A 23,302-nucleotide genomic window follows, 5' to 3' on the forward strand; every position below is an offset into this window, starting at 1 on the left:
CAGGTGTATTTCTATAAAAATTAATTGTTTATTTTGACAAATGATTAGACAAATAATCAGAATCGTTTACAGCATAAAAGCTAAATCTGTTCTTACAAGACAAGACAGCGCAATCAAAGCAATATTTTAAAAATTAGATTTAAGGTAGCAAAAAGAAACAATTATTAAGGAGATGGTTTTGGAAGAACTTGAAGTCTTTGCTGAAGAAAAATCACCTCACATGACAGAGCATGTCCTGCTCTTCATTTTCCATTTATCAGCTCCACAAGTGGGGAAAGAGCCCAAGAGATCTGACACTAAAGAGAGCTCATGGGAGAAGGGAAAACAGAGGTGGAATAGGAATGGTTTTCCTGAAAAGTTCCTGCACAAAACCTTCAGATTGCCCTTGTTGGTGCTGAAGTTTTAACGATTGAATGTGTAGGGAAGGGAAAAAAAGAAAGAAAGAGAAAGGGGAAAAAATAAATAAATAAGAAAAATAAAGAAAAAATTTAAAAAGAAAAAAGAAAAAAGAAAAAAGAAAAAAGAAAAAAGAAAAAAGAAAAAAAAAAGAAAAAAGAAAAAAAAGAAAAAAAGAAAAAGGATAAAAAAGGAAAAAGAAAAAATGAAAAAGGAGAAAAAATAAAAAAGAAAGAAAAAGTAAAAAAAAAGAAAAAGAAAAATAAAGAAAAAAGAAAAAGAAAAAAGGAAAAAAGGAGAAAGGAGAAAAAAGAAAAAAAGAAAGAAAAAGGGAAAAAAAGAAAAATAAAGAAAAAAGAAAAATTAAAAAAGAAAAAAGGAAAAAGGAGAAAAAAGAAAGAAAAAGTAAAAAAAAAAGAAAAAAGAAACAAGAAAGAAAAAAGGAAAAGGAGGAGGAAGAGGAATGAAGGGAAAGGGAAAAAGAAAGAATGGAGGGAAAGGAAAAGGAATTAAAGGAAAAGGAAGAAAAAAATAAAAAAGGAAGTAATAGGGAAGGAAAAAGGGAGAAGGAAAGGAAAAGGGAAGGGAAAGGAAGGGAACAAAACTTTTAGGAAAATTCTGGAAAAAACAGTAATTTGAAATTCAAAAAGTGACAGCTAGAAAAAAAATTGTAGTATTCTAATTAATTTCAAAATAGAAAAGCTTTAATTTCTATGGGGTCGTCATCAAAGTTCAAAAATATGAAATGTTATCTGAGGAGGAAGCATCAGACATGGAAAGGAAAAATCTTCTTCCCTTGTCCCCTCTCCTGTTTGAATGAAGGATTTTGCATCTGCTTGAGTAAAATGTCCTGTTTAACCCCAATCCAAGGAGCATCCTTATTCTTGGGGGTTCTGGGGGGTAGAGATTGGAATAAAAAAAAAGATTACTTAGGGTGGGAAAAAAATCCTGTATGAGGGAAAGGATATTTTGTTATTTTTTTTCTTCCTGAAAAAAGATGAGAGACTAGTAGGGCTGGTAGGAGGATTTATTGCTTCCTGGACATTAGGCCAGTGCTCAGTATAAAGCTGTCAGCTGCCTCACCTGAAATACTGACAAATTCCACAATTGGAGGGAATCATTTCATTAATGTGAATGCTGGAAGATGTTTTTTTACACAGGGTTTGGTCAGGAAGCTCTGTTTGAAAAGGCAGAGCAACATCTCTGCTGTGGCTTCCTTGATTTCTCATTGGCTGTTACTCATTTTCTCTCCATAATTAACACTGTCAAGACTTTTCACAATTCTCCTTTTCTGTGAAGCTCAGGAGTTGCTGGGTTTTTATTTTGGTGAGGAGAGTTTGACACCCAATAACTTGAAGTGTTCAGGTCCTTGTGCTGATAAATGACAACAGCCAGTCTTGGACCTGGAAAAGTCATGGGATCATGGAATGGTTTGGGTTGGAAGGGACCTTAAAAATCACCCAGTGCCACCCCTGCCATGGCAGGGACACCTCCCACTGTGCCAGGCTGCTCCAGCCCCAATGTCCAACCTGGAACTGAACATTCCAGGGATCCAGGGGCAGCCACAGCTGTATATATATACATATATATATATATATATATGGGAATATCCCATGGGATATTCTTGCCCAATATCCCATCTAAACCTATAATTTTTCAGTTTGAAGCCATTCCCTGGGTGCTGTCCCTCCATTCCCTGGGTGCTGTCCCTCCATTCCCTGGGTGCTGTCCCTCCATCCCTTGGCAATTGTCTCTCTCCATGGTTCCTGCAGCTCCTTCAGGCCCTGCAAGGCCACCCTGAGCTCAGCCCAAAGCTTCTCCTCTCCAGGCTGAACAATCCCAGCTGTGCCAGCCTTTCCTCCCAGCAGAGCTGCTCCATCCCTCTGCTCATCCTCGTGGCCTTTTCAGCTCCTTTGAAAACATGGAAGAATAGTCCACAATCCAAAGAAGGACCTGAGAAAACAAGGTATTACGATGGTATTGATTTCCATCATTTTTGTAACAAACCCTGTGCTAGAAAACCCTAAAATTTAGAAGGAGCTCTAAAAAAATGCAAAGAAAAATGATAGAATATCAAAATTGGACTTTACATTCAGAGACATCCCAGAGCAACTGGGAAATCAACTGTATTTAGACAAAAATGTTCTTGAGGATGAAAAGCCTGGAGAAAAGAAATAAAAACCAAATCCTAACACACAGTCTATGTCTTCTTTGCTGCTTTATTCCACTGCAACTGGAATTATTATTATCATTATTTCCCACATCTATTAAACTCTACTTATGGCTTTGCCCTCTTTAAACTCCCTCATTTATAACAACAAATTCTCTCCCTTTCCTAAGCCTCTCTTTTCCACTCCAAAGGATTATCATCCATCCACCACTTCACCCAGAGCAGGAACTATGAAGTGTAAGCAAATGCTAATTATACCCCTTGTCAACAGTGTGATCATCACCCTCCTTTCATACTGATGTTTGCAAGGGTCAGGAGAAAAATTAAATGCTTGCAATCCTCCTAATGTCCTGTTCCATAGGAGGAGTTTCTTTGGAATTTTTCTGCTAGCAGGAAGTGGATTTGTTAAAGTCAAATATCAGCACATCTATTTAAAAAAAAAATAGGTTACATTAATGCAATTTTTAAAAATTGGTCAGGATGTTACAGATCCTAATCTGGAAGATGCACCCCAAGAGTTCCATTGTGAAAAAAAACTTTTAAACTGGAGCAAAGGCAACTGAAATAGTTCCTGAGGAACATCACTGCAAAAGGAAAAACTTTGGGATTCAGGCCACAGTGATGGATTTAGAAGAGGCAGAAATGGGATTATTTTACCTGTCTTCGTAGCAGGAATAAGATTTTTAATTTCTAAATGTTGTAAATGCGTAATCCCTTTGGAATATTAGAATATTCACACCAAAAGAAGGCTGTGCTTCGTCAGTTGTATTTCCCTTTGGTTTTCCACCATGGAACTAATTGAGTGTTTCTTCTCAGTCTTTGAAGAGAGACAAAAATCATCCAGTCCCACCCTCACCCCAGTGCCAGCAGCATCCCCCAAACCCTGTCCCCAAGGGCCACATCCAGCCTGCTCCTGAACACTCCCACAGACAGTGACTGCAAACCTCCCTGGGCAGCTCATCCCAAGGCCTGACCACTCTGCCAGGGAAATTTTCTTTGCCAATCTCCACCCTGAGCCTGCCCTGCTGCAATTTGAGGCCATTTCCTCTCCTCCTTTGCCTGCCCCTCCTGGCAGGGACTTGTGCAGAGCCACAAAGTCCCCCCTGAGCCTCCTTTTCTCCAGCCTCAGCCCCTTTCCCACTCCAGCTGCTCCTCCCAGGATGTTTTCCACCCCCTTTCCAGCTCCCTCAGTGGAAAAATTGTCTCCCCTGAGTCTCTGGGACCCCCCTGTTCAAGCACCTGGTGCAGCAGCTTCCCCCTCCTCCTCCCTGGCATCCCTCCCTGCCCTGTGCAGCCCCTGCTCGGAATTCACAGGAACAGAGAGCCCAGGAGTTCTCACAGCACCTCAGTTCCTCCCAGCAGGAGCCTGGCAGAGCCTGAGCTGTAGGAAATCGGGAAAAGCTGCCCAGGGAGCTTTGGAGTGCCCATGCCTGGAGGTGGCACCTGGAGGTGGCACTCAGGGTGACAAGGTGGCCATGGGGCACAGCTGGGACTCCATGGGCTGGGAGGGCTTTTCCAGCCTCAGGGATCCTGGGATTCTATTAAATAATCTGGTCTGGAGTTTACTGAATTACAGAGATGGCTTTTACTTTTTTTTTTTTTTTTCCCTCTGATCCTCTCTGAGCCCTCTGTGAAAGCACAGAGGCCACTTGGCCACTTGGACAAAAGCCTCAAGTGACCAGGGACAGCACCCAGGGAGAGGCTGGAGCTGTGCCAGGAGGGATTTAGGATGGATTTTAGGGCAAGGCTCTTCCCCCAGAGGGTGCTGGGCACTGCCCAGGCTCCCCAGGGAATGGGCACAGAGCTCCAGGAGCTGCCAGGGATGCCCAGGCTGGGAATGCTGGGGGGTCTGGGCAGGGACAGGGTGGGACTGGGTGATCCCTGTGGGTCCCCCACAGTTCAGGACATTCTGTGATTCTACAGAGGCTGCCAAGAATCCAAAGTGACCGTGGCAAGCTCACCCTGTGCTTTTGGATCTGACAAGTTGAGCACTTGACCAAGTAAAGCTGGGTATGAAGCCAACCCTGAGCCCAGCATTAAGTGCCCTGCTAGGCCAGAGATGCCATGGACAGAATTCCAGTCCCCTGTTTGTCCTGTTCTGCTTTCCATGGAAAAACAGAGAGTAGGTGTGCCCTCCTATGGATTCAGGCTGGTTCTCCAGCTCCGAGTCACTTGACCAGAGGCCAACAGTTTAATTTTATTTTAAGCAGGAAGAGAACACAGCAGAAGGACTGAAAACAGTGACAGCTTTATGAGGAGGTGGGGAAGAACAAATGCTGGGAGTCTTCTTAATCAAAAGGTCAAAAAGGTCTTTTAAAATTGCTGGATCTGATGCACAGCATAGTGTGGCCCTGAAATGTCACTCTGCTACTCCTGACTAAACCATTACTTCCCTTAGACTAAATTCCAGCTTTATTTGCATTAATGTTCCTGGGATAGCACCACAGAAGATTAAATGTGTTCAGCCTGCCAAAGAGAAGGAGAATTTTGTGAGCAACACTGAGCACTGTTTTTCCCCTACCAATGTGGAGATAATATATTTCTCCTTCCAACAAACACACCAGTGCACCCAGCTGCAGTTTTTAGCTCCTGTTATTAATTTTGTCTGGACCAAATAACACCAGCACACTCGAGCTGGACTGAGAGGATGAGCAGGATGAGTGAGAAATTGATTGATTCATTCATTGATTCCCCAGGCAAGGTTTACAAGACACAACTCGTGCTAATGCTAAATGTAAAAGCAAATAATCAAGGTAATTGCAGGAGAAAGAAAATGAAAACCAGCGAGTCAGGCGATTTGTCAGAAGTGATGAGAGAAGGAAAGCAAGATATTTTCCCCATTTAGCCACAGCATCCGTGCAATAGGAGTTTGTTCTTTATTCCCATGTGAATGGCACTGAGGTCAGATTGGCAGCTCGGGTCAGAAATCAGCTGATTTATCACATCAGCTTCATTCATGCCTTGGAGATGTTGTTCTGTGTAAGGAGCCAGAGATAATAAACAGGTTACCAGGGGAAGGTGTGGTGCCCTGGGGGCAGGTGTGTGACAGGTGAGGCCATCAGCTCCTTGTGTGGATCAACCCCAGACTGAAGATTAGCTTAGAAACAGGGTTGGCAGCTTTTTAGGTACCCACACAAATAACACCCAGCGGGGGTGGTTGCACCTTTCCTTTCTCTTTCATTATCTGGGGGGCACTGGGATGAGCATTCCCAGCAGGTCAGGGGTGATCCTGCCCCTGTGCCCAGCCCTGAGCAGAGCCCAGAGAGGGGCTGGAGTCTCCTCCCAGGGGATATTCCAGAATATTCCATCTGGCCACACTGCTGTGCCCTGTGCTGGAGCAGGGAGGTGACACCAGTGACCCACTGTGGTCCCCCCCAGCCTGACCCATCCTGTGACCCTGAAGGGCCATAAGGGACTCTCTCCTTTAGAAGGGATCTCTGTGACCCTGCATGGGTGCTCGTGCTGCAGGAATTCACTTTGCTCCCAATCCCAAATTTATCAAACTTCAAGGAATCCTGTTGGGGGCCCTCTGCTGTAGCTCTCTTTAGACTCCCTGTGCATGAACCAGAATGAGAAATGTGAGGAGCCCAATATCTCATTACATAACAATCCACAGGAAGTTCTTAGGTTGTTATCTTTTTTTATTCCAACATTTGCAGAGGTGCAAAGAGAGTGAAAAAACCTCTCTATCCACCTTCCCAGAGCTGTGAATGTGAGCAGGTAAATCCCACTCCAACCCCCTCCACTGCCAGAGGCTGGGATTTTATAAAACATTGCTTTCTCCACTTCACTCCGGTGCTGCTGATCATTTCAGCTTCCAGCACAAATCCTGATTTACAAACTCTCTGCCCCCTTGGGCTCCGGGGCTGTGTCCAGCAGCCAGAGGGAAATGTTTGTTCTGCTGCTGCTCCCTGTTGCCGGCTGGAGGAAGCATCAGATAAAAATGTCTCTGATGCAACTTCATGTACGGTACAAAATACCAGTCTCACAAGCTGGAGGAGGAGTAACAGCCCCAAAATAAAAGGTTTAGTCACCACTTCAGAGCTCAGGATCCAGTGGGGAAAAAATTGTGTTTGTACACAAGAAGAAAAAAAAAAAAAAAAAAAAAAAAGGTTTCTGTGCATCATCCTCCACTCCTCCTGAATGCACATTCCTTGTTTTGTGTTCCACATACCTCAGGTCCTCACTATTCATTTCACACATGATTCCCACACATTCTGTGTAGATGGAAATAAATATCCATTTGTTAACACAAAGGAGACCCATCTTGGGATACATGGAGGTGTGAAAGTCAGAAACAAGGTGGAAAACTTCATCCAGGCCTTTTGCAAATGGAAATAATGATCACAGAATCATCAAGACACCTTCAGGACCACCCAGTGCCACCCCAAACCCTGTCCCCAAGGGCCACATCCAGCCTGCTCCTGAACACTCCCACAGACAGTGACTGCAAACCTCCCTGGGCAGCTCATCCCAAGGCCTGACCACTCTGCCAGGGAAATTTTCTTTGCCAATCTCCACCCTGAGCCTGCCCTGCTGCAATTTGAGGCCATTTCCTCTCCTCCTTTCCCTTGGGACACAGCAGGAAAAATCAACCCCCACCTCACTCCAGCTTCCCAAAGTGCCAATCCTGCCATAAACTGGAAGATTTCCCCCTTTTTTTGCACACAGGTGTGCCCAGGTAACTCTCAGCCACTCTGACCCTTCCATTGTTGATATTTCTAAGGACTTCTCTTCTGAGGTTTCTTCTTTAGGGTGATTCCAGATGTCCCTGAAAGTTGCACTGTCATAGAGACTATGAGGAAATTTAACAGAAAAAAAACCTTTTTATTGAACATAATATTCTAGCTTAAAATCTCTGTCTTTTCATCAAATTAGGAAATACTTTTCAACTAAACTCCTTTTCTAAGGAGGAAAATATAGATATTATACACTGAAATAATGTTATATTGGTGGCTTAGATTAATAAGAAATTCAGGTGATATTCCCAAGAGTAAAAACCCTTCCTATCTCTCCTTCACCCTTCCTCACTCCCAGCAACTGTAAAGGACAGCCCAAGTTCAGATCCTGTCTTTGTTTTACTCCACAGGTAAATCCAAGATTTCTCATTCCATAATTGTTGGAATAAATATTCCCTGTGTTGCATAAAAGGAAAAACATGTTTTGCACCCAGCTTTTGGTCCTCTCTTTGTCATTTCTTTCTGACCACTGGGTTAAAAACCCGAAATTTTATTTTTTTAGTCAGTTGAATTTGTTGAATCTTATTTTTAATTGCTAGATATTCTGAAAAAAAAAATCCCATCTGCACCAATCTGAGGACATTTTCCATTTTTCTGCTCAAGCAGTGATCTGAAAGCCAGTTGTTTACAAAACCATGGTGTGAGACAAATTAGAATGTCTGAAAAGGAATGCTCTGATAGAACTGCCTGGAAATTTTGATTTTTGCCAAAAAGTTCTTTGTGTCCATCTTGATCATTGCTGGCTAATTACCACCTTTGCAGACAATCTACATGGTTAGATCTCCTTGGAAACTAGCAAGGCTAGGAAGAAAATAAATGTAAGACTATATTTGAACTCAGAAATTGTTTTTTTAGCATTGAATTAGGGCCAAATAATTTCTGATGTCAACTGATCACAGTATTTACATGAACAACATTCTCTCAGAGGAGAGGCAAAATATCTTTCTTAGCATCTGTCCACTTCTAATGGACCCCCTGTGAGTGTTGGAGAACGTGCCCATGGCTTCAGAAAGAGAAATGTGTGTATTGGACAGTTGGGAAAATATTAAAAAAAAATAAAAAGTGCTTTCCCATGCCATGAGAGAGGGAGCTCATGAGCCTGGGGATCCATTTCTCCCTTATTCCTGTGTAACCTGGCACTGGAGCCCTGGGAGGGTCTAACCCTGACTATTCAGAGACCTTTTCTATGCTTTAAGCTGAATGAGGGTCAGCTTGAATTGGATTTTGGGCAGGAATTGTTCCCTGGGAGGGTGGGGAGAGGCTGGGCTGGAATTCCCAGAGCAGCTGTGGCTGCCCCTGGATCCCTGGCAGTGCCCAAGGCCAGGTTGGACATTGGGACAGTGGGAGGTGTCCCTGCCATGGCAGGGGTGGCACTGGGTGATCCCTTTCAGCCCAGGCCATTCTGGGATTCAATGGATTTGCCAAACTTCCAAATTTCCTGATATTATCCAGATCCACAGCCTCCCAGGGGCAACAAGCTACAGAAACCACGACCTGCTGTTGAAGGAAAACTTCCTTGTTTTAAAACCAAAACACTTCAGCTGTTTTAAAACCAAATTAATTGTGTGAAATCCATGGGATTCTCCATTTTCCCATCTCCATGTCAACCCTTTCACCTCTTTAGGCTGAATATTCCAGGCTTTTCTTAACATTTGTTTGATGGCCTGTTCCACTATCCCTGGCTGCTCCAAGCTCCATCCAACCTGGCCTGGAAAACTTCATCCTGGACAAAAAGAAGAAAGGTACAGCTCAAAGAGAAGAGGCTGTTTTGCCATCAGATTTAAAAAGAATTTAACAGAAATGTTCTCCATAACACACAAACAACTCTCTCACCCTATGAACAAACTCAGACAAGGTTGGATCCTGCAAATTCTTTCCTGTCAAACAAATACAAACACAGTCTCTTCTTTCTGCTGCTGTAGTGCCTCCTTCCTTCTTCCTTCTTTCCTCCTTCTTCCTTCCCCCTTCCTCCTTCCTCACCTTCTCCTTCTCCTTCTCCTTCTCCTTCTCCTTCTCCTTCTCCTTCTCCTTCTCCTTCTCCTTCTCCTTCTCCTTCTCCTTCTCCTTCTCCTTCTCCTTCTCCTTCTCCTTCTCCTTCTCCTTCTCCTTCTCCTTCTCCTTCTCCTTCTCCTTCTCTCTGTTAAAACATACACATTATAGTCCCAAATATTCCACTCTGCCCACGATTCCCCCAAATCTTGGGCATTCCAGCATCCTTTTTTTCTCTCCCACACATCCATGTCCTTTGATGCCTCAATGCAAACCAGAGCACAGCCAGGCCTCCAGGGAAGGCCCTTTGAAGCTTTTGCCATGTCACCAAAAACGAATCCAGGTGCATTTCTGCCACAGAACGTGCTCTGATCTGGAACACCTCACTTGCAGCTTGTCCATATTGAGAAAGTCTGGGCATCTACAGAGCCACCAGTCCCACTTTTAGACCATCCAGGTGGGCTCTCATGGTGCTTGGGCACCAGGGACGGCAGGAAAAGCTCCATCAGTCCCTTCAGGTTGGAATTTCCCCATGGAAAGGGAGCTCAGACCTTGGGAAAAGCTGCCCAGGGAGCTTTGGAGTGCCCATCCCTGGAGGTGGCACCTGGAGGTGGCACTCAGTGCTCTGCCCTGGGGACAAGGTGGGACTGGGGCACAAGTTGGGCTCCATGACCTTGGAGCTCTTTTCCAACCCAAATGATTCTGAGATTCCATGAGCATTCCTAGAAAAGCTTTTCCATTCTGCCAATGGCCTCCACCTCATGGACTGTGACTTATCTTAAAGATTCGAAGGAGTTCTCTTTACCCAGAAGAAAACCAGAAGCCTTCCCAACACACAGCCTCATTTGTTTGCAAATGTTCCAGCCTTATTTCATGCCCTGAAAGCTACTCTGAAGCAGCCAATGCCAATTTTTACCACCTCAGTTCTCCATTTAATTTTGAGTTTGGAGGCACAAGAAGCACATTCCTATTACCAGTCCATTTATCAAAAGCTCCCCTCCGTGGGCTCAGTACTTTTATTTACTGTTTTCTCTTTAAAAGGTCAGCTCCTTTATCAACTATTTCTTTAAATGAGTCTGTACCTGTCTAGAAAAGACATGAAATTCACATTTTAGTGCAGCACATTCCTTGTCTCACCTGGCAGCTCTAACAAGAGCAATCTGTATTTCTGCTGTCCATGGCCACATCCCTGAAAGGCAGCTCACTCATTTCCCTTTCCCTACACAACTCAGGAGAGATGGAAAAAGCAGAAACTCCCCCTTTTTTTTTTTTTCCCTCCAGACATCTGAAGGCTACGAAAGCTTTGAATTATTTGTGCTCCTGCTGAGCTTTGCCTGCTCCAGAAAGGATAGATGGGCTTTGCAAGCTGAATGTACCATCTCAAATCTCAATTATTTCAAAAATGTAACACCAGTGAGGCCTGTTCTGCTTGAGATCCATCCATACCGTAGAAATAAAACATAATTCCACAATAACATTTTATTTTTATGTTAAATTCTCCATTCAACCACCCAGAATCAAAGGCCATCAAGACTCCCTTAGATATTTGCAAGAAATTGGATGTTGCAATCTGGGATCATGGGAGAGTCCAGCATTGCCAAATTTTTCTCTTTTTTCCAAAAGGTTCCAGTTAGCCCTCAAAGGACCTTATTTTTAGAGAGGAAACTGGTGACTCGTGCATGGAAAAATCCTGGGGAATGATGGATTATTTTTAGCCAGATTAGAAAAACCTACAGGAAAACTCAAGGGCAATCAAAAAGTCTTTTATATTTCTTAGCAGAGTAAGAAAAACAATCAGAAAACCCCTACTTCACCCAAAATAAGGATTACAGATAATATAATTTATATTTAATTTTTAATTAATAATATAAATTAAATATCTATGTTATTTTTATATATCATATAAATATATAATAATATATAAATATATAATATATATCATAAAAATATATAATTATATATTATATATTATATAAATACATAATAACATATAAATATAAAATATATGTCATAAAATATATATAATTATATATTATATAGTATATATTATATATTATTTATTTATAATGTAAATTAAATTATAGAATACTATATTTATATTAATTTATAATTTTTCATATAATCCCACCATTTTGAGTTTATTTAATTCTTCTGAACAAATTTGTTTCCTAAAGCTGGGTAAAATATGATTGTGAAAAAGAAGTGCAAATCTGAATTATGAAACTATTGTTAAAAGTAAGACAACTTCAGCATTTCAAAGCCAAAATAAAACCTTTTTGAAAGTTTGAAATTAAATATATTTTCCAGTATAAAGTATTTTAGAAAATGCTGTTGGTCAAATCAAATTTGCAAAAACTATTTCCATGCTTCTAATGTGTTTGGGTTTTTTTTTTCCACTACTTATATCCCTATAGAAAAGGATAATGGCAATTAGAGCAATTATAGCAATTTCACAGCAACTCCTTGAAGATTTTTTCAAACCAATTTCTAGACCTATTTACTTTATTATGTATCTTAAGTGAAATAACACAGCAAATGGCAATTTAGACACCACTGAATTGCTTATTTCAAGACAAAATGTTGTTACTTGCTAACATGGGAAGATTTTTTTTTTGGTGGTTTTAACTTATATTTCTACTCTTGTTGGATCTGATATTGTCCTTGTGTGAATACATCTTTTAACAACTTCTTAGATGGGTATAAAATGAGGATAAAATCCTGTGGAGCTGATGCTCATTACAGAAAAAAAATATGAGGTTTTTCATTCAGATTAAACAAAAGTAAGAAAAAAATCTGGATTTAAACCAAACTTATGTTTACTCAAAGTCTTACTTAAAAATAAAAAGCACGAGTTGAGTCAGTTTTATTTCCCTGCACTCCAAATTTTTTTGTGGACAAATCCAAAAAGTTTGACCTAAACTAAGCTGTGCTTGAAGGTGGAAGTCCCTGCATGGAAAATGAGAATCAGGCAGATGCAGGGTTTTTTTTTTTTTTTCTTTTGAAGATACTTCACAGGGACATGGAGGGGAACAGTGGTTTGAAAAAATATTTGACTGGTGTTGGATCCCAGAAATCTGGAGTTTTTGAGCTTTCTGTGCTTTCAGGCACAGACCCCATGAAAAACACTGCTTTTGAGCTGAAGCCTTGAAAAGGGCTTCTTAAATATAAATAGTGAAGTAAAAATCACAGGTATGTGATGAATTAAAAATGTGTGCTTTCACAGGGTGATGGGCTTTAAATTTAAAGTTTTTATAGTACAGCAATAAGACAACATGACATTTTTTAAGGGTTATCTCTTTCTTTGTTCATCTTTCTTCTTCTTCATAGCTTTTCAGTAGTAGTTTCTGGTTGGTCAGTCAGTGTCACTCTAAAAGTCATGGAAATCTAGTTATTAGGTCAAAAGTATAAATAATATAAGAGTTAATTCTCTATTAAACTGTTTAACCTTAAAAAATCTTGTAGCAGTTGCATCTGAGGCCATTTTTTCCTCATTTCTAGCAGGTAGCTGGAAGTGCTGTCGTACTCTCTGTACTTTCTGATAAAATATAATAAATATCCAAGCTCAAACACAAAAAAAACCCCTGTTTTAATCGTGCTTCTGTTAATCCTAAATCTAAAAAAAAACCCAGTCAAAACTAATAACAAACCACTAATTAAGTAGAGCAAAGCCCCCACACCTCTCCCACTGGAGCTTTGGGAGTAGCAGCACTCATGGAAAAAAAAAAAAAAAAGAAAAAAAAAAATCTTGTAGAAACGTCTCTTATAGAGATGGATTTCTTGGTGTCCAGTGGTGTGGATAACTCAGCATTTTCATGGCATGGGCAGGAATTTTGTATTTCTGAGGGCTCCAAAATCTCACTGAAGTTGTGAAAGAGATCCCAAAGCCTGAATCCCCAGCGCAGTTTCAGAAGTGACTCGGACAGGGTGATGGATGTGCTCATTTCCTTAGGAAACATTGCTAAAGTGCCACGCTGAACTTACCATTTCCAGGTCATCAAAAACACCACAGCCCGAAACCAAACATTGCCCCAGCTGAAATTATCGAGGGTTTTTAAAAATTTCTCTTTTCTAAATGTCACTTCCAGCCTGATTTCTCACTTATTTTTCTCCTCTGCTGTCTATAAACTGCACAAAAAGGCAAAATCAGCAAGGAATCAGGTCTTTATGTTTCACTGTGACTCCTTTTGGCAGGGAAAGGGATGAAGGCAGTGATGGCCTCATTATTTAGCTTAAAGAAAGCAGCCAAAATCCCAGTATTGCCTGCAAAAATGGAGAAGGAGCAGCATGGAAATAACACAAGAGCTGTTGAGATAAACTAATTGTAAGAGGGGTAATTACCTGGCCCATGAGATATTATTTGAGGCAATATTTGGATGCCAGAGTTTGGGTTTGTGTCTTAGGCCACCTCAACCAACAGAAAACTGTGAACATCCAGCAAGTCACCACCACAAGGGACAGCAGAAGCCACAGAAATGTTGTTTCCCCAGCATCCATGTGAAACATTTCCCTAATTTTTCTTCTCAAGTGTGTAAAAATTAAAATCCTGCCTGGTTTTTGTAGAGGAGGAGCATCCTGCTCTCCTGAAATTGAGGCAAAAGCCATCATAATCCTCCTTTGACTGCAGGGGAGTTGTCAAGAAAGAAATCTCCATTACCAGATTTAAAAAGTAATTATCATTCTTCTGTGTTTCAATTTTTCCAGTCTTTTCAACCCTTTCTTTAGCTTTGTGCAAATAATAGCAGCAAGCAAACCAATATGTCTGTGACCTGGGGGCAGCCAGATTGGCTGGAATCTGAGTGAGGAAAAGAATATAATTTTAGGAGGGAAGTTTCTGACATTTTTTCATTCTTCTTTCAAGAATTGGAGGGCAGAAGGAATCACATATCTGTACTCCAAAGCTGTTCTGTTCCCTGTAGTCTGGGTTTTTGGGGGGGAAAAAAAAAAAAACAACGAATTGACAGTTCTTCTTAGCTCAAACACCTCGTCTTTACCAGTGGGATTTGAGCTGCTCTCCCAAAATTTTGCTGCCCAAGGAAGCTGCAAAATCGGTACCAAAGTTCAGTCAGGAGTGTGTGAATATTTGCTTTGCATTTTAGCAAACCCACACCTGAGCCAGCCAGTGACCATCCTGACCTAGGGAAAGGTTATTCACAACGTTTTGCAGAGCAAAAGAGAACACTCTCAAAGTCATCTCTCATCTCCTCTAACCTTAAACTGAGCAGGTCCAAAGTCTTTATCAACATAAAAACTCTGCTGCCCCTTTTGGGAGGAAAGTGCTGGGAGCTCTTGGCCCTTAGACCATTGCATAAGTTATTGGTTTCACTCGACTGCTTCAGCATCTTGATTGAATCAAGTCCTTCCTTTCTGACCAAAAATATTCCTCTCCATCACTCCTCTGCCTCATTTTATGAGAGTTCATTGATCAAAGCACAGGAGCTGTCAGAGGGCTGGTGCAGTCAAGGTGGTTCCAGCACCTGCCCCAGGAGCTCTGTGAATATTCAGGCACAAGGCTGCCTCAAGGTGGTTCAGCAATGCAGGAAAATATTGAATTTGGCTATGCCAAGGACAAAGATTCAAGTGCAAACACCCTGACTTCAGGGAAAAAAGGGGGAAAAAGGACAGGAACAGAGGTGGGACAGAAAACAGCAAGGAGAGAGGGGCTGGTTACTCCTGCCAGAATGAGAATTGGTGACCACAGCTCCTTCTGAGAGGGTGCATTTCTGTCCTCTCTGGTGGCCTAACTGGACACACTGACTTTGACAAGCTGCCTGCCTTGATTTCCAAACTTTTCCTGTGCTGGAACATGCAGCAGCCTCACCACCAAGCTGAATCCATCTACAATGTTAAATTAAACCAGGAATTGCTCTGCAGCCTTGAGACCAAGCAGTGCAAGGTGTCCATGTCATACTGCAGAGCACCTGGCCCTGAGTCTTGGGGGGACTTTCTCTTGGTTTTAAGACATAATTAGTTTATTAACAGTGATTTTTTTTTTCAATTCAAATTACCAAATTATCTAGAACAAGGTCTGTGTCACAGACCAGGGGTTTATGTTGCTTTCAGCAGGGGTGAGATGGGAGCCTGTGGAGGTGTCTGAGGGAGCAAGGTGGAACTGTGCTGGCAGGTAAGAGTGAAAAAAGCTAAATCTGATTCAATGTCATCCATGCTGCTGAATGGGAGCACATCCTGTCTCCCAAACCATTCCCAGGTATTTTCTTGGAGCACTAATTGGGCCAAAGCCAAAAGAATCAGTTTGCTGGATTAGCAGTGCAATCACCACTGGACAGGGCAGTGGTGAAACTGCCTGAACTCCAATTTACATTTCTAGAAACAACCAGGAGAACTTCCCAGATATCAGAGATATTACACAGTGAAGAATTAAACGAGTCAGAATTACCTGTGTGAAATCTTTGGGCCAGAATTATCTACACAATAAGAGTTTTCAGTCGGGAAAATTGTAATGGGAACAAAAATCTCGAGAATCTCTCCTCTCAAAAGTTGGGGAAACTCATTTTCTATGTAATCAGTAAAGAGAATACATGGAGAAATCAGCATTTAACCAGTGCTTGTGTAACTTCTCTGGAAGGCTGAGCTCGGGTGCAGAAAAGAAGCTGCAGAGAAGATGAAGCCCTACTCTTCTCTGAGGTGTGGAGGGAAAAACAAAGAGCAATGGATGCAAGCTGCAGGGAAGGGAATTCCAACAGGATGCAAACAAAACAAAAAAAGAAGTCCCTGATGTGAGAAAACACTGGGACAGGGCCCAGTGGGCTGTGGACTCTTCCAACCTTGGACCTGAGCAGGGAAATCCAGAATCCCAGAATCCCTGGGGTTGGAAAAGATCTCCCAGCCCATCAAATCCCAGCTGTGCCCCATGGCCACCTTGTCCCCAGCCCAGAGCACTGAGTGCCACCTCCAGGTGACACCTCCAGGGATGGGCACTCCAAACCTCCCTGGGCACTCTGTAGAAGTTGGTTCTGTGTTGAGCAGCACATTGAAACCTTTAGAGGTTCCTCACAATCCAGAATATTCAACATTGAAACCTTTAGAGGTTCCTCACAATCCAGAATATTAACTGATTTTGGCAGATTTTGAATTAATGTATTGATTATTTCTAGCAGTTAAAGCATATAAACAGAGTTAAATTTTGATACCAATAATACAGGTCCTTCATGCTTTCTCCTTTTCCTGGTACACCCCACAGAGAAGAAAAGCTGAGCTCTCAGGAGATTTTTGAAGAAATTTTGTAGCTGACAAAAAAAAATTCTGGCATTCAGAATAGCAACTGGGAGAAATAATTGGGGTTGGGTAACTGGGAAAAGAAATCTCAGGGATCACTTTAGACAAGGACACCTTGCAGCAAGTCAGGGGACAAGTCTGACCCAGGGGCATCAGAATGCAAATGTGTGGTCAGGATTTGATGCTGCCGAGACCTGGCAGCACCAAAATTCATCAGTGATCCATCAGTGATCCCTGTTATCCCTCTGGCAGCACCTGGCACTGGGTTTTGGCCCATGGAAATACCAAAGAGCCCAGCTCTGGGCTGGGACATCTGGGCTGTCCCTGCTGCTGTCCCTGTGCCACAGCTGGCAGCAGCACTGACAATATTAAACATTTTTCAAGTATTAAAGAATGCTTTACCTCAGCTTTGTCAGAGGAAACAGGGCTCTGAGGAGGCTGATTTCTGCAGTGGATGTGGATAGGACAAGGACATTATGGAACCATGGAATGATGGTTTGGATTGGAGGAACCTTAAAGATCATCCAGTTCCAAGGGCAGGGGACCTTCCACCAGACCAGGTTGCTCCAAGCCCTGTCCAAGCTGGCCCTGGACACAGAAATATTTGCTCTGAATCTCCAGCTCAAGCTTTTCTGGGAGCCAAAAACGTGGTAAAAGACTAATCTGACAGGAAACCTCTCCTTATTCCAAAAATCTGTGTTCAGTGCCAAGGATTTGCTCTAGAGATGACCCTAAATAAACACTGGCTCCAAGAGCTCAGACTTCAGGTAGAAAACAAATTTCATAATCCAATTTGGGACCCTGAAGATGTTGATAATCCACTGTGTCTGCACATTTCTGCAGGTTCACAACCTTCTTACATTGCCCCATAATTGTTACCAAGCCAAGGCTGTTTGGCTTCCCTGTGATTCAAATGAAGATAAATTTAGCAAAGCAGATGTAAAAACAGCATTCTGGAGCCTTCAGTGGTAAATTCTGCAATGAAGTTGGTTAGAATCCAAGACAAAAACTACAAGGTCAAATGACTACCAAAAATGGAGTGGTGTGTTTTTAAATTTGAGCTACCAGATTCATTTTTCCCCCCTCCACAATAAAAGGGCCAAGAATCAGGAATGAATGGAAATGTTTGTACTGCAAAACACAAAGTGTTACTCAGACTGATTTCTTGCAGCTGTACAGGCTTAAAAGAAATGAAAATAGGAGAACATTATTTTTATCAAGTTGGATTAGAAGGCAGTGATGAAGCAGGTAATGTGAGAAAAACAAAGTATCATCCTTACAGTCTCTTTTCTAATCATAAATATATCTCATTTCATGTCTTTTTTAGTGAAAGCTGCTGCTGAAATAAATCTCAGTCACATGCATTCCCCCTCTGAAATTAGATTTATGATTCCATGGGTGCAAAGAAGCAATTTGGGTCTTGAAGAGATTTGCCAAGTCAGTGTTTATTGAGCACTCCAAGATTTCAAAGTGATGCCTAGCAATGCTTCCAGCTGAGTGAACAGACAATCCTGCATTGATTTCAACAGCTCAGGACCAGATCCTAATTCCTTTCTTTTTCAGGAAAAAGGATCTGTGCTCTGTGATAATGACTGCTTACAGTTGCTAGCTGATCATAAAAGACTGCACTTTTTTTCTCTAAACAAGACTCCTTCTCCTCATATCTAGCAGTGATGATGATGCCTTGCAGTGTGGATTTTCTGGCTGGGCTCGTCCCACAGACAAATCCCCCTCTATTCCCAGAATTCCTGTGCTCCTGTGCCCCCTGTGCTCACCACAAACGAGATTTTGCAGAGATTTGAAACAAGAGCCAACCAGAAATGAGGCAAAGCATTCCAAAATCTCTCCTTCCCTTCTCTGACTTCTTCCATTGCAATCAAGAAGAGGAACAGAGCAATGTGGATTTAGGGTGTTAAAGGCTACAAGAAATTCCTCTGCTGTGCTGTCTTGGTGTGAAAGACAGGTGTCTGCCAAGAAAGGCAGGAGCCTCTTTTTTAAAAGGGAGAATGTAAACTCCTTCCCTCCAAATTATTTTAATTTTGAAATTAAGGAGGGTCTCAGGCAAAGATATGGGAATAGGAATAACAGTTCTTTACTAGGAAAATTAAAATCTAAATCCAGTATTGCAGAGAACAAACCCAGAGCAGTGTCAGAGTGAGAATCCAAGGTGCCCCCGTCAGTCAGTCAGGGTTGGTGCAGTCCCATTCCATGGTGGCTGCATCCTCCTGCAGTGCCAGATGTGGTTCTGCTGGAGCAGGGCTCCTGCACAAGGTGCAGTTTTCCTCCAAAGCTGCAGGGATGATGTGCAAGGCTCTGGTTTTCCTCTGGGATGCAGTGGGAAAAGGCTGCTCTGCTGTTCCAAATCTCCCCTTTGATCTGGGTAGGAAATGCTCGGCTCCTGCCCTGGCTGGAGCATCTCCCAATGGGATGATGGAATTTGATCAGCCCTGCCCTGGGACTGCATGGCCATGAACAGGAGAGATCTCCTGGAGGGAGGATGGGCTGTGGGCAAGAGAAAGAACACTGCAACAGCTGGGTGAACAGCTGGAACATGAACAGCAGAGATCCCCACAGAGATCAGGATCACTGCCACAGCTGGGTGAACAGCTGGAACATGAACAGCAGAGATCCCCACAGAGATCAGGATCACTGCCACAGCTGGGTGAACAGCTGGAACATGAACAGCAGAGATCCCCACAGAGATCAGGATCACTGCCACAGCTGGGTGAACAGCTGGGGACAGAATCCAGACTTTGGGCACATCCTGTACTGCAACCTAAGACATGTGCAAAGCCCAAAAACCTCACAGAGGGACCCCAAACAGCCACCAGGTACTGCCAAATATTCCACAGGTGGATGCAGTGCCAGGGAGGTTGGGTATCACAGCAAACAAGAGGTAAAGCCCTCGAGACTTCCCAAAATCCAAACTTGAACCTTAGAGATGCAAACACCTGCTGCACCTAAAAGTGGCCCTGATCCCAGCAGGAAAAAATGGGAATGCAGACAGAAATCTTGAGTGTCTGCTCAACACATTTCTCTACATGCAGTAAAGCCCATGAGAGCAATTTTTATATTGTAAATGATTTTGGAAATTAGGACATTTTCAATGCATTTGCACACAAAATGTTCACAACTGTGTTACAAGAGTTAAAATCATTAAATTACAGTGAAACATCCACTGAACTTTCTAGGTCAGCTTCTGTTACAGAGAGGTCAGTTGTAATTTACAATATTCTCTGTTGAAACTCCTCATTCTTTTGGAAGTCATACACAACCAAAATTGACTTACAGTATTTAAATTGGACAAGCAGGCCCTTCACATTCCTCCTTTTGCTTTGTGCTTGCACAGCACCACAAGTTCTCTGCAGCACTACCAAAATACACCAAAAATCACATTGTTGATGATAAAATGATTGCTTAAGCCTTATATTGGATGGGTTACACTCACAGCCTCACAGGGAGAGAGCATGTCCTGTTTTGTTGTTGACACTGGTTTCATGTTGTTCTACAGGCTCTAAATAAAAAGGATGTGCTTGGAAAATCAGGACTGTGCCTTTCCAGAGCTGCTTTGGAGTAGACAAGAACACGACAACAACATTTGCTGCAATTTTGCTAGAAAATAAAATGTTCTGAGCACTGGCACACAACCCCCTGCAGGTTGAAATTTTCAGAAAAGCCCCTGGCATGGGTTTGGACCAGTGCAGAGCTGAGCACACACAATTCCTGGCTCAGTTTCAGGACACAGATTATTCCTGTCTGGAAGATTGTATGACACTAACCTGCCTGGAAAACAATTGCAGTTCAAAAATCCAATCCAATAATCCAAGTGTGGACCTCACCACTCTTTAGCCTCCACAATAAATAATAGGCCTGGGCACACTTAATTTGCTAATTTGGCCACAGCCAGGACACAAATGAACTATTCAGGGACTTATTTAAGAGAACTCCTTGTCCTTTGCTGGGAAATTAAACAAATCACTGAAATCTCATATGTCTTGTAGGTTTTGCCTAAGAGAGTAACCAAAGCACATAGTTTGAGTAGAATCCTCTAAATTTGCCTTAATTGGCTCATTACCTGGCTGTTGTGTTCAAACAAACATAATGTTTACTGGGAGAGGAGGAAGAGTTCAGAAATACCTTTTTTTTTTTTTTTTTTTCGGTGCAGATTAATAATATGTATATATTTTTGTCAGGAAGAGAAGCAGAGAGAGCAAAAATAGCTCTCAAGTGAGGCTGCTGCTACTCACTCCCCTGTTCCTGGATCCATGACAGCAATTATGTAACCCAAAGGAAAATTAGATGAAATAAACAGCAGAAGTTAATTGGGTTGGTATCAAGTAAAAATATAATTAGTCAAAGTATTTTGTGGCAAAGGCGCTGACAGTGTGTGGCTGTTCCTCAGCCTCAGTGGTGAACTGGGATCCTGCCATGTGTTTAAAACTTATTCATCAAGCATTTCCATGGAAACACACAGATGTATAATCTTTGGATCACTTATTTCGGGAATTGCTGCTCCCAAGGTTCTCTCTGGAGTGAAAACTCAGTCCAGGAGAAGGTAACAAACTGTGATTCTCATCTAGAAACCTCTCCACAAAGGAATGCATTCGTAGCAGGATCAGGAGAGGGAAAGAAGGAAAGGGCATCTTGCAAAAAAGAGAAGAAGACAAAAAACTTGACCTTAATTTTTCTTCTTAGAGAATGAGAGTTGAGAAAATGACAGCACTGGGAAAAGCCTGGAGAGTTTATAAAAGGCCAGATGCCCTCAGGTAGATTTAAATGTCTGCAAGAGTGTAAAATAAATGCCATAATGAGAGAGACCTTGGTTAAACACTGGGCTTGCTGTCCAAAGCTGCCCTCTTCCAAAGCCAGATGAGAATCAGCTCCTCTACAACTTCTCCAGGTTAAGAAAAACCCTCCCACGCTGGAATTGTCACATCCTGATCCCACTTACTGTGACAGCAGCTCCCTGCTCCTACAAAACTATGGACACTTGACAAAATGTGACCCTTCCCTCATGATGTGAAAGACAGGCCAGGCTGGTTGTGATGAACAAAACCACAAAAAGCATTTGGAAAGCATCAGTAAAAATTTGCTGTCTGAATAAAAGGTGCTTCACTGCTCAAAGAAATTCCATAGGAAATAAACACTGTATGGAGAGCAAGAGTGGTGGGGTGGGAGGGCAGCCCTGGGATGTTCACATTCCTCCTGCTGCCAGGGATAAAATCGGCACCTGGGTCCCCTCCCAGGATAATTTCTGGGAAGAAATGCTCAGACAGGGAGGTGTGGGACATGATTCCCTTGAACAGCAGGCCCAGGAGTAAGGAATATTCTCTAAACCAACAGGATTCTCCCACTCCTGTCTGTGTGTCCATGCCAGGCTCTGACTGGGAGGGGAAAGCAAATTATTCATAATGCCTGAAAGATAATGAACCCCATTTTAGCAGCATTAGTAATTTAACAGAAAGCCTCAAAAGCCAGAGCCTTCCTAGGTTGTTCGTAATTATTTGAGGATTCTGTTGCTGCAGTGATAAAATAACTCCTGTGGACTGGAATTTCCTAAGGCACAACGGAGAGCTGAGCATAAAGTGTGAAGCCTTAACTTTAGATTTTTCTCTCTTTGGCTCGAGCCTGCCTCACAAGGGCCCTGCAATGCCTTTGGATTGTGTTTTGTCACTCATTCCCCAGCATCGGGGGCACTCTGTCACTGCCTGGGGGAGCTCATTCACAGCTGAGGCTCCTGTGACACAGCTCCCAGTGCTGCCACTGCCATCAGCCCTGAAAACCCTCCTGAGACACACAGCACAATGAAAAGGTGACAGGATGGGGTGCACAGCCTTAAAACATGGCATTGCTCTCAGGTTCTGTGCTGCTGTAGGGCTTTGACACTTTCTTTGAAAGAGGAGCAGGTCAGGAGGAGAGAGAGCAGGGTCACAACCCTTTTTCCCCCCTGGATACTTCAATAAAACTCTACAAGGGTCTGTGACCTTCCTCTACAGGGATGAACCTGCACATCTTGAAAAAGCTGCAGGTGCTGTGAGACTCCACACAGGGTCTGCTGCACAGCACATGTTTCTGAGAGTGAAAAATGCTTTTAGAGCCACACTGAGGCACTGAGAGCAGCCCCTGGTGCAACACTCCATAAAGAATGGTGCAAAATCACAGCAGTGCTGCTTTTTAGATGGGATATTGGGAAGAAATCCTTCCCTGGGAGGGTGGGCAGGCCCTGGCACAGGGTGCCCAGAGCAGCCGTGGCTGCCCCTGGATCCCTGGAAGTGCCCAAGACCAGGCTGGACAAGTCTTGGAGCAGCCTGGGACAGTGGAAGGTGTTCTTGACCATGGCACGAGGTGGGGACTGGGTGATTTTAAGGTCCCTTCCCACCCAAACCATTCTGTGATTCTGTATTCAGAGTCGAGGACCTGGGCAAACCCACCAGAAGACTTTTCCCTTTACAGTCTGGCAGAAGGATGAGAGCAGCTAGCCAGAAGAGAAAGAATTAGGAATTCAAGAGCTGAAATTCCTGCAGGAAGAAGCCCCAGAAAACAGAAGGATTTCGGTTGAAAACAACCATTACCCCAGACCTCACCATGTCCTCCATGCAAAACACATTCAATTAAATCACTCTTCTCCTCAGTACACTCTTTTTTTTTTTTTTTTCTCTGGCACACAACCATAATAAAGTGATTTATCTACAAAGACTGGGAAACTAAAAAAAAAAAAAAAAAAGTCCAGATCATTAGAGGACAAGGTACACTTGAATTAAAGGCCACAGGCACA

General features: G+C 42.7%; 1 protein-coding gene across 2 annotated transcripts in view; it reads left to right on the forward strand.

Annotated features, from left to right (window-relative positions):
- KCNJ6 (potassium inwardly rectifying channel subfamily J member 6) overlaps positions 1-23,302 on the forward strand; it is a 154,494-nt gene that overhangs the window by 96,725 nt on the left and 34,467 nt on the right. The gene's annotated exons all lie outside the window — the stretch shown is intronic.

This window comes from Sturnus vulgaris, chromosome 2, assembly GCF_052056855.1.
Source record: "Sturnus vulgaris isolate bStuVul1 chromosome 2, bStuVul1.hap1, whole genome shotgun sequence".
Lineage (NCBI taxonomy): Eukaryota > Metazoa > Chordata > Aves > Passeriformes > Sturnidae > Sturnus > Sturnus vulgaris.